The sequence below is a fragment of the Pristis pectinata genome, chromosome 40 (assembly GCF_009764475.1).
Source record: "Pristis pectinata isolate sPriPec2 chromosome 40, sPriPec2.1.pri, whole genome shotgun sequence".
Classification (NCBI taxonomy): domain Eukaryota; kingdom Metazoa; phylum Chordata; class Chondrichthyes; order Rhinopristiformes; family Pristidae; genus Pristis; species Pristis pectinata.
Window position 1 is genome coordinate 1,134,123 of NC_067443.1, and position 11,585 is coordinate 1,145,707.

The 11,585-nt window shown below is 55.1% G+C and overlaps 1 long non-coding RNA gene across 2 annotated transcripts; it reads right to left on the reverse strand.

Annotated features, from left to right (window-relative positions):
• Nucleotides 1–2,914: 2,914 nt before the first annotated feature.
• Nucleotides 2,915–11,100, reverse strand: LOC127587461 (uncharacterized). 2 transcript variants are annotated; one of them, XR_007958780.1, is made up of 3 exons: nt 10,795–11,100; nt 7,911–8,005; nt 2,915–3,590 (listed from the first exon to the last, which is right to left on the reverse strand). It is a non-coding gene; the product is annotated as an uncharacterized LOC127587461 (long non-coding RNA). The 2 variants fall into 2 exon arrangements; XR_007958781.1 differs by having other exon boundaries at nt 7,911–8,066.
• Between the last annotated feature and the right edge of the window lie 485 nt (nt 11,101–11,585).

Genomic DNA, 11,585 nt, shown 5'->3' on the forward strand with positions numbered 1-11,585 from the left:
GAGAGCAGTAGATGTAATGTATATGGATTTCAGCAAGGCATCTGTATAGGACCCTGGTCAGACCCCACTTGGAGCACTGTGCTCAGTTCTGGTCGCCTCACTACAGGAAGGATGTGGAAGCCATAGAAAGGGTGCAGAGGAGATTTACAAGGATGTTGCCAGGATTGGGGTGCATTCCTTATGAAAACAGGTTGACGGAACTCGGCCTTTTCTCCTTGGAGCGACGGAGGATGAGGGGGGGGGACCTGATAGAGGTGTATAAGATGATGAGAGGCATTGATCGTGTGGATAGTCAGAGGCTTTTCCCCAGGGCTGAAATGGTTGCCACAAGAGGTTTAAGGTGCTGGGGAGTAGGTACAGAGGAGATGTCAGGGGTAAGTTTTTTACTCAGAGAGTGGTGAGTGCATGGACTGGGCTGCCGGCAACGGTGGTGGAGGCGGATACGATAGGGGCTTTTAAGAGACGTTTGGATAGGTACACGGAGCTGAGAAAAATAGAGGGCTGTGGGTAAGCCTAGTAATTTCTAAGGTAGGGACATGTTCGCACAGCTTTGTGGGCCGAAGGGCCTGAATTGTGCTGTAGGTTTTCTATGTTTCTATGTAAGTCTAACATCTGTGGTGGGTAAGTTACTGGAGAGGATTCTGAGGGATATGATACAGGAACATCCGGAAAGACAGGGGTTGGTTAGGGCTTTGTGCACGGGAGATCATGTCTTACGAACTTGATTGAGCTTTTTGATGATGTGACCAAGAAGGTTGATGAGGGCAGGGCAGTAGATGTAGCCTATGTGGACTTCAGTAAAGCCTTTGACAAGGTTCCACATGGCAGGCTGCTCCGGAAGGTGAGATCGCATGGGATCCAGGGAGTGCTGGCTGATTGGATACTCAATTGGCTTGATGGCGGGAAGCAGAGGGTGATGGTGAAAGGTCGTTTCTCGGACTGGAGACCCATGACTAGTGGTGTTCCCCAGGGGTCGGTGCTGGGCTCACTGTTGTTTGTCATCTATATTTGTAGAAGGCCTGGTTAGTAAGTTTGCAGATGCCACTACAATAGGTGGTGTCGTTGACAGTGAAGCTGGTTCAGGATTATAGGGGGATCTTGATCAGCTGGGCAAGTGGGCCAAGGAACGGCAAATGGAGTTTAATTCGGATAAGTGCGAGGTGTTGAATTCTGGAAAGTCAAATTCCAGGTAGGACTTCCACAGTGAACGGGACGGCCCTGGGGAGTGTTGTAGAACAGAGGGACCTTGGATGACAAGTACACGGTTCCCTGAAAGTGTTAGACAGGGCGGTGAAGAAGGCGTTTGGTACGCTGGCCTTCATCGGTCAGGGCACTGAGTGTAGAAGTTGGGAGGTTACGTTTTGGTCACCATCTATGTGGTATCTATGGCAATGAGCTGCCAAAGGCAGGTGCAAAACCAGCATTTATAACACAGTTGGACAGATCCATGGATGGGAAAGGTTGAGAAGGTTATGGGCCAAACGCTGGCAAATGAAACTAGCATGGATGGGGGCATCTTGGTCAGCAGGGACCAGTTGGGCCGAAGGGCCTGTTTCCGTGCTATATAACTCCATGACTCTTGAAAAATAGGTCCTGGGGTGGGACATCCACAGGGAACAGGTGTCCCCCGGGGTGGGACATCCTCAGTGCACAGGTGGGTCCGAGGGAGCGCTGACTGCGGGACCAGGGTGTACAATCCCAGGATCCCTGAAGGTGGCAGCACAGATCAGGGAGACGTCTGGTTTCCCCGACGTCTCTGTCTGCAGGAAGTGTGTCCAATGGCAGATCCTCTCGGACCCCATGGGTCGGTAGGAGTGACAGTCGGACTCAAGTGAGGAGCAGGCAGGAGGCACAGAGGGTTGTCGACGGGGGGGTCAGGGAGTGGGTCTCACCACAGGTTCAGTCAGCTCGATGGGTGGCGGGAAGGTGACCGCACCGGTTGACAGGGCGGTAATGAAGGCGTATGACACGCTTGCCGTTATTAGTCGAGGCACTGAGTTCAAGAGTCGGGAAGTTTTGTTGCAGCTTTATAAAACTCTGGTTAGGCTGCATCTGGAGTATTGCATTCAATTCTGGTTGCCCCCATTACAGGAAGGGTGTGGGGGAATCATTGAGTGTGGGTCTTCAGGCTCCTGTACCTCCTCCCCGATGGTAGTAACGAGAAGAGGGCATGTCCCGGGTGGTGAGGGTCCTTAGTGATGGATGCCGCCTTCTTGAGGCACCGCCTCTTGAAGGTGTCCTCAATGGTGGGGAGGTTGTGCCCGTGATGGAGCTGGCTGAGTCTACAACCCTCTGCAGCCTCCTTCGATCCTGCGCATTGGAGCCTCCGTACCAGGCGGTGATGCAACCGGTCAGGATGCTCTCCACCGTACATCTGTAGAAATTTGCAAGAGACTTTGGTGACGTACCAAATCTCCTCAAACTCCTGATGAAGTAAAGCCATTTGCGTGCCTTCTTCGTGATTGCATCAATGTGTTGGACCCGGGATAGATCCTCTGAGATGTTGACGCCCAGGAACTTGAATCTGCTCACTCTTTCCGCCGCTGACCCCTCAGTGAGGACTGGTGTGTGTTCTCCCGACTTCCTGAAGCCCACAATCAGTTCCTTGACCAGATGAACTGCTTCACTCCTGTACGCCTCCTCATTGCCATCTGAGATTCTGCCAACAACAGTGGTGTCACCGGCAATTTATAGATGGCGTTGAGCTGTGCCGAGCCACACAGTCATGAGTGTAGAGAGAGTAGGGCAGTGGGCTAAGCACGCATCCTTGAGGTGCGCCTGTGTTGATTGTCAGCGAGGAGGAGATGTTATCACCAATCCACACTGACTGTGGTCTCCTGATAAGGAAGTCGAGGATCCAATTGCAGAATGAGTATTGGTTTATTATTGTCACCTGTACTGAGGTACAGTGAAAAACTTGTCTTGCATACTGATCGTACAGGTCAATTCATTACACAGTGCAGTTACATTGAGTTAGTACAGAGTGCATTGATGTAGTACAGGTAAAAACAATAACAGCACAGAGTAAAGTGTCACAGCTACAGAGAAAGTTCCATGCAATAAAGTGCAAGGTCACAACAAGATAGATTGTAACGTCAGAGTCCATCTCATCGTATAAGGGAACCATTCAATAGTCTTATCACAGTGGGGTAGAAGCTGTCCTTGAGCCTGGTGGTACGTGCCCTCATCTTCCACCTGATGGGAGAGGGGGTGATGACCCAAGTGGGTGGGGTCTTTGATTATGCTGGCTGCTTCACCGAGGCAGCAAGAGGTAAAGACAGAGTCCAAGGAGGGGAGGCTGGTGTCCGTGATGTGCTGGGCTGTGTCCACAACTCTCTGCAGTTTGTTGCAGACCCGGGCAGAGCAGTTGCTGTACCAAGCCGGGATGCATCCGGATAGGATGCTTTCTATGATAAAAGTTGGTGAGTGTCAAAGTGAGTTGGTGAGTGCTGAATTTCTTTAGCCTCCTGAGGACGTAGAGGCACTGGTGAGCTTTCTTGGCCGTGGCATCTACGTGATTTGACCAGGACAGGCCCAGGTTTTGAAGCTTGTTGATTAGTACTGAGGGGCTGATGGTGTTGAACGCTGAGCTGTAATGGATAAACAGCAGCCTGACGTATGTTTTGCCGTTGTCTGGGTGCTCTAAAGCCGAGCGGAGAGCCAGTGAGACTGCGTCTGCTGTAAACTTGTCCAGAGTACAGCAACATCCCTGTGCGTGCTCTGTGCAGTTGGTCTTTAAAGACCCTCCACGGGTCAGATGTGGATTTGCCAAAAACGGCTGTTCAAAATTAACTCTCCCTGGTTCCGACAACAGCACTGTTTAAGAGGAACATGAACAGGCAGGGGATGGAGGGATACGGACCAGGGTGTGAGCAGATGTGCAGTTTAAAATTGCCATCATGTTCCAGACACCTGTTCCTGTGCTGTACTGGCCCATGTTCTGTGGTAGATAAAGTTGTAAAGAAGCAGAGGGGGGAGATTGGATCATCAGCCGGGGCACAGAATACAAGAGCAGGGGAGGTTCTGGTCCAGCTTTATAAACCGTCGGTCAGCCCACAGCTGGAGCACTGGGTGCAGTTCTGGTCACCACACTACAGGAAGGAGGTGACTGCACTGGAGAGGGTGCAGAGGAGGTTCCCCCGGATGGTGCCTGGGACGGAGCATCTCAGTTACGAGGAGAGAGCGGAGAGGACTGGTTCTGTTCTCCTCGGGGCGGAGGGGGCTGAGGGGGGACCTGATAGAGGGGGACAGAATTATGAGGGGTGTAGACTTGTAGGTAGTGGGAAATGGAGACATCTATAAGCAGGAGGCATGGGTTTCAGATGAAGGGGGAGAGGAGATCTGAGGGAGAATGGTTTCCCCCCGGGGGAAGGGGGGGAGGAATGAGCAACGCACTGCCTGAGGGGGAGGGGGAGAGGGGGAGGGGGAGGCAGAGACCCTGCCGACATTGAAGAAGTATTGGGACGAACACTTAAATCACCAAGGCAAGGAATGGGGACGGACCCAGTGCTGGGGAATGGGATCGGTTGTAGATGGCTACTGAAGGGTCAGCATGGACATGTGGGCCGAAGGGCCTGTTTTCTGTGCTGCACGGACCCTGCCACTGGATCCCTCTGACCCTCTATGTTACACCCTGCCAACAGTGTACACCTACTTTGCCTATTTGTTATTAAGCTGGTGGATATTGAGTGACATGGGGAGAGTGGGTGGGTGTTAGAGGGTGCGAGGGACCCAGGGGGAGAATGGGACTAGGAGTTGAAGGGCCCTGGGGAGTGTTGTAGAACAGAGGGACCCAGGAGTACAGGTACCTGGTTCCCTGAAGGGGGAGTCACAGGTAGACGGGGAGGTAAAGAAGACATTTGGCACGCTGGGCCTTCATCAGTCAGGGCATTGAGTGTAGACGTCGGGAGGTCACGGTGCGGTTGTACAGGACGCTGGTGAGGCCGCACTTGGCGTACTCTGTTCAAAATTTGGTTCGCCCTGCTAGAGGAGACACTCAGTTAAACGTGGAGGGAAAAAAGTGTAGAAACGATTTTACGAGGATGCTGCAGGGCTCGAGGGTCTGAGCTGTACGGAAAAGTTGGGCAAGTTGGGACTTTATTCCTTGGAGCGGAGGAGAATGAGGGGGGATCTTATAGAGGTGTATAAAATCACAAGGGGCATCGATAGGGTGAATGCACTCAGTCTTTGCCCCAGGGTTGGGGAATCGAGAACTAGAGGGCACAGGTTTAAGGTGAGAGGGGAGAGATTTAATAGGAACCTGAGGGGCAACTTCTTCACCCGGAGGGTGGTCCGTGTGTGTGGAACGAGCTGCCAGAGGGAGTGGGTGAGGCAGGTACATTAACAACATTTAAAATATATTTGGATAGGAAAGTTTTAGAGAGATAAGGGCCAAATGCGGGCAAATGGGACTGGCTTAAGTTGCGATCTTGGTCGGCACGGACCAGTTGGGCTGAAGGGCCTGTTTCCATGCCTGTAAGAGTGGGATTTGACTGGGACGTCAAAGGGTGCCGTGGGGGTGGGTGAGTTGTGACGGGACTGGGTGGAACAGTGAAGCTGTGGGTCAGGGAGAGTCGGAGGAAGGAGGGTGAAATATCGCAGAGCACGGAATGTGGGATCAGACTGTGCACGGCACTGAAGGGTGTGAGGAGGGGGAGCATCCCGGGTGGAATACCAAACGGTGCTGGGGATTGAGGAAGGAGTGGGAAGGAAGGTGGGATTAAGCTCGGATATTAACCAGTTCGGAGAGCAGAGTCCTGGACCAGAACAGGTACGAAAGGGGCAGCGGATGTTCTGAAGTGAGATGGGACGCCCCCACTGTGGTGGGGGTTGGCCTGGGAGCGATACTCCACGGGCAAAGGTGTTTGGTGTTCATGGAGAGTGGGGGAAGTGCGGTTGGATTGGGCAGGACGCCGAAAGGTTGCAGGGATGAGGGACGGCCTCCTCCACCCCAAGGGAAACAAAAGACCCTCGCAACGCACGGCTTCTCTGGGCTCCCAGCTCTCCACATTGCAATGCAGTGGATTCACTGGCAGACTGCCCTCTACGTTAGCCACGACCTCAAGGGGTGGACTCTGCACTTCTGCCAGAACGTTGTCACCAGCGCTGAAGTGGGACATCTCCTCTCGCGTACGGCGGGCGGAGACGTCCTCCGAGGCTCGGTTGTCCAGCCCCGTCCCCAACCAGATGTGGAGGGTCTGTAGGTCGGTGTGGCATCGCTTCCTCTGTTGAACAACTGTTCGCCGCATCCATTGGCGACTCATTTTCAGGTACGCCCGCTTCTCCTCCTGTCACACAGCACGGAAACAGGCCCTTTGGCCCAACCGCTCCGTGCCGACCGAGATTCCCATCTAAGCCAGTCCCATTTGGCCCATATCCTTCTAAACCTTTCCTATCCATGGACCTGTCCAAGTACCTTTTAAGCCCACTTCCTCTGGCAGCCCGTTCCATACACGGACCGCCCTCTGGGTGAAGAAGTTGCCCCTCAGGTCCCCTCCCACTTTAAACCTGTCCCAACCCTGGGAAAAAGACTACCTCCCCTATCTACGCCCCTCATTATTTTATAAACCTCTATCAGGTCACCCCCTCAGCCTCCGATGTCCCAGTGGGAACAATCCCAGCCTGTCCGACCTCTCCTTATACCCACAGCCCTCCGTTCCTGGCAACGTCCTGCTGAATCTCGCCCGCACTCTCCCTATTGTCCCTCTGCATCCTAGGCGATGGGCACTGGAGTTCCCATCCCAAGTACGGTCTGTTGCTGCTTCTCAGAGCAATGGATGGGAAGGGTTTAGAGGGATACGGGCCAAACGCAGGTAAATAGGACTGGCTTGGGTAGGCACACTGGTCGGCACGGCCCAGTTGGGCTGAAGGGCCTGTCTCCGTGCCGTATGTCTCCATGACTCTGTGACTCTTTTCCCCAAGGAACTGAGGACAACTGACAGTGTGGGTGGGCAGGTTTTCTTGCCTGGGTTCAGCCTGAATCCACAGCACCTCATGTGGTCCAAGGTTGGAGGACTCTCCTCCTCCTTGCCACCCCCTTGTGTGGGTCCGTCCCACTCGTGGTGCGGGACAACCCCAGGACTGTACTGGGACATTGGCTGAGTCTGTGAATTGAAACATTGAACAGTACAGCACAGAACAGGCCCTTTGGCCCACAATGTTGTGCCGACATAGCCCATATCCCTCCATTTTCCTCTCATTCATGTGCCCATCCAAGCCCCTCTTAAAAGCCCCCAATGAATCTGCCTCCACCACCCAATCAGGCGACGCATTCCAGGCGTCCACCACCCTCTCAGTAAAAAACGTACCCTTCACATCTGTCCTGAACCTACCCCCTCTCAGTTTAAATGCGTGCCCTCTGGTATTGGATCGCTCAATAATGGGGAAAAGATATCGCTTGTCCACCCTATCTATGCCCCTCATAATGTTATACACTGCCAACAGATCACCCCTCAGCCTCCGCTGCTCCGGAGAGAAGAGCCCAAGTTTGTCCATCCTCCCCTGATAGCACATGCCCTCTAATCCAGGCAGTGTCCCAGTAAACCTCCTCTGCCCCCTCTCTAAAGCCTCGACATCCTTCCTGTAGTGAGGTGACCAGAATTGCACGCAATACTCTAAATGTGGCCTAGAGCTCTGTCGAGATGATTCATGACTCCTGTACTCAATACCTCGATTAGTGAAAGCAAGCATTCCAGAGGCCTTCTTTACCATCCTGTCTACCTGTGTAGCCAGTTTCAATGAGCCATGGACTTGCACCCCAATTCTACAGTTCGGCTGCAGCTTCATCGGTCTGTAGGACAAACCTCCCCACTCGTGCCTGTCCCCAGCTGTTTGCGGGACCCGTCGGATAAGCGCGTGGCCATGTTTTGCCGCGGGTTGCCGTGTCAGATTGGCACAAAGTGATTTCTCACCTTCTGATCTCACCAGGTTTTGAGGGAGGACGGCTGCAACGTTCCAGAGGGACGTTCAAAGTCCGGCCGTCGTCGGAGGCAACAGATTTCCATCTCTAAAGCGTGAGGGAGCCGGAGAGATTTTTGTCATAGTCCAGTGACCAAACCGAACTCAAACTGCCACATGGAACCAATAACCAGAATAAAGTTCAAATGATCACAACTAAACTTCCGAAGCCGGACATTTAACCCTGGAGGGACTCAGCAGGTCAGGCAGCATCCGTGGGGGGGGAGACGGACAGTCGACAGTTCGGGTCGAGACCCTTCACCTGGGCTGGAAGGTAAGGGTGGGGGACGGTTGGTGTAAAGAGGTGAGGGGGGACCAGGGTGACAGGTGGTGGGATCCGATGGGTGAGGAAGGCGGAGCGTGGAATCGGGGGGGGGGGGGGGGAGCAGCGGGGGGAGGGGATCCAGTTGGGGGGGGTGTGTGGGTGAGGGGTAGATGGAGTGGGTTGAGGGGAGGGGGTAAGAAACGGGGGTGATTTGGGGGGGGGTGGGCAGCGGTGGGTGGAGGACGAACTGGGTTGGTCAGGAGGAGAGAGGAAAGGGATGGGGGAGGGGGGTGGGGGGACGGGGGAGGGGGGAGCGGGTGCCCTGGAGCTGGGGGATTCACCGTCCGTGCCGTCGGGTTGGAGACTGCCCACGGGGGGGAGGAGGAGGGGCTGTTTGTGTTTGACCCCTGACCACCATGGCCGTCTGGAGCTCCCAGTCGCGAACCATTGCAACTCCCCTCCCCACCCCCACGGCGGCCTGCCCGTCCCCCGCCCCCTCCGCTCCCAGGGCGAGGCACAACAATCTCTCTGGCCCTCCCTCCCATACCCCGACCCCATCCGTCGATCACCTCCAACCCCCACGTCCCCACCCCCTCACCTGGATCACCTGCCAGCTCGCAGCCCAACCCCTCCCACCTCTTTACACCAGCCCCTTCCCCCCGCACTCCCCCACCCAACCATCTTTCAGTTGAGACGAAGGGTCTCGACCCGAAACGTCAACTGTCCATTTTCCTCCGCGGACGCTGCCCGACGCGCCGAGCTCCCCCAGCAGCTTGATTCGTGCTCCAGGTTCCAGCATCCACAGTTCATCCTTTCCCTGTTGCTAAGAGACTATTTCTGGGCCTGCGACGGAGGCGGGGGGAGAGCCCCCACCCCCCCCCCCCACACTCAGTAACGTCCCGGCTCGTGTCCCACCACAGTGCAACTCCGCCGCCCCTCGTCTCCCCCCAGCCCCTGAACGTCTCCCGATCGCTGGCTCGGGAGGTACATCCCTGGACAGAACCTTCCACGGTGTGGAAGCATTTAATTGTCGGTCAGGGAGGGCAGTGTGGGGTGGGACGGGGGCAACTGAGGGTTTGACCCAGCTAGCCCAGGTGACCGGCAGTAGTTGGGAGGGGCAAACCAGATCTACAACTGGACTCAGTACCCTGAGGGACGTGGATACCGACAACGGTAGTGTAGCGGTTAGCGTAACGCTATTACAGCGCCAGCGACCCGGGTTCGATTCCGGCCGCTGCCCGTAAGGAGTTTGTACGTTCTCCCCCCGTGTCTGCGTGGGTTTCCTCCGGGTGCTCTGGTTTCCTCCCACATTCCAAAGACGTACGGGTTAGGAAGTTGTGGGTGTGCTATGTTGGCGCCGGAAGCGTGGCGACGCTTGCGGGCTGCCCCCAGAACACTCTATGCAAAAAAGATGCATTTCCCTGTGGGTTTCAATGTACGTGTGACTAATAAAGATTTATCTTTTCTTATTGCACTGACACAGAGGGACCCAACTTGTTCTCAGTGCTAATTCCTCACCGGTGTAACAGACTCCGGGTCTCTGCCTGCTCTACCTTGCCTAGACTGGAATGAAGCCCAACCAGGGTCTCCAAGTTTCACGGGATGGAGGGCTACACACAAACTGACTGCCTTCCCCGCACAAGGCCCCACCCCCTCCCCCCAAGTTTCCTCGGGCACATCCTCCCACCAAGTGGCTCCCGGCCGCGGCGAGCACGGACTGACGTCAGTCTGACCGTCCCCTCCGTTCGTGGGACCTTGTTCCCGACGCTAAGTCTCCCTCAAAATGGCTGCCAGCCGAGAGGTCGTGCTGATAAAATGGCTTCCGGTGACATTGTTGTGTGGAAATCTGCTCCGGTGGCGGAGGGTGGGTGAGGGGGAGGGGGGGGGGGTCTCCCGACACGCCCCGAACCACAGTGGGCACGGAAAATGGCCGCCGTTGGAGAGTGTCGCGCGGCGCTGTGGTCGTCACAGACAATGGGGCAGGCAGGAGCCCACTTCTGCCTTGCTTTTTAATATCTCTGTAAATTGAGCCTTTTCAACCTTTGATCTAACCTTGCGAAGGGGTTTCTGCAATGACAAATATCCAATCGTGGCAAATGGGGACTTTGCCCTGGGCGGGGTCTGCGTGAAACTGCCTCTCTCCCCGGCACCCTCCCTCTGTGGCAACCATTACATCAGCCGCTATTCTCGGCCTGTGAGGTAATCGAGCCCTTATTACCAGCGCTAAGTGGCTGCTGGCTTGCAGCCAACTCCAGGGAGAGCTTCACAATTCATAGACTCTGCCTCACTGGCCGACATTAACCCTCCCATCCCCCCCCCCCTTTCCCTTCCTCTCTCTCCTCTCCAGGGACCACCCTTACTCTGCAGCTGAGACCACCCCACCCCCAGCCCCCTGCCCCTTCAAACCAACCAACCAATATTAACTCCGACATTCCTGGAACATTTTCCCATTGTCTGCAGCTAGGATCACTCCCTCCCTGCCGACACCTCTCCCACTACCCCTGCTCCCTTCCCTCCCACGCCGCCTGAGCCACAGTCCCACACACCTATTCTTCTACTGAATAGTCACACACCGAGGCAGGAGGACTTTGCAATGGCAGGGAGCTTCAGAACCTGTCGAGGACAGGGAAAGAGTCCCCGGTCACTTCAGTCTTGGCCTGAGGTGTACGCGGTGTCAGGGGAGAGAGGGCGGATTTCACAACAACCAAGCCTGCCTCCCGAGCTGATCCCCGCTTGCGCTGACCCCAGAACAACCAGCAGAATGAATAAGTTGGATGTTGTTTTATCCCGGCTCCAAAGTAAAGGGCGACTTTAAAGCGGAGGAACCGTCAGCGAGGCAGCACTGAGCTGCCGTCGGCCTCAACGCACTCCCAGTCTCCGGGCTATGAGGGATTCCCAACAACCAGTTCGCAAGCGTCTGAAGCTCAGCCCCTGGGTTGGTGGGTGGCAGCTTTCCAACGGAGGCCACTTCTGCTTGCGGGGGCTTTCGGGTGACACCCTGCTGAGCAAGTGGGAGATCAGCGAGGGGTGACCAGTGTCAGAATACTCTCATCTCCAGGGGTTTATTGGCTGATTCCACAGTGTGGGAGACTCAGTGACATTCTAGAGTTGTATATGTGGGGTATAGAGATAGGATTAAGGTGCACAGTCTTTCCCCTGGGGTTGGGGAATCAACAACTAGTGAGCATTATGTTGAATTAACTAGTGAGCATCAGGTTGAAGGTGAGAGGATTTAAAAGGGACCCAAGTGGCAACTTTTTCTGTATATGGAACGAGCTGCCAGAGGAAGTGGGTCGGGCAGGTACAATAACATTAAGAATGCACTCGGACAGGTTCACGGATGGGAAAGGTCCAGAGGGATATG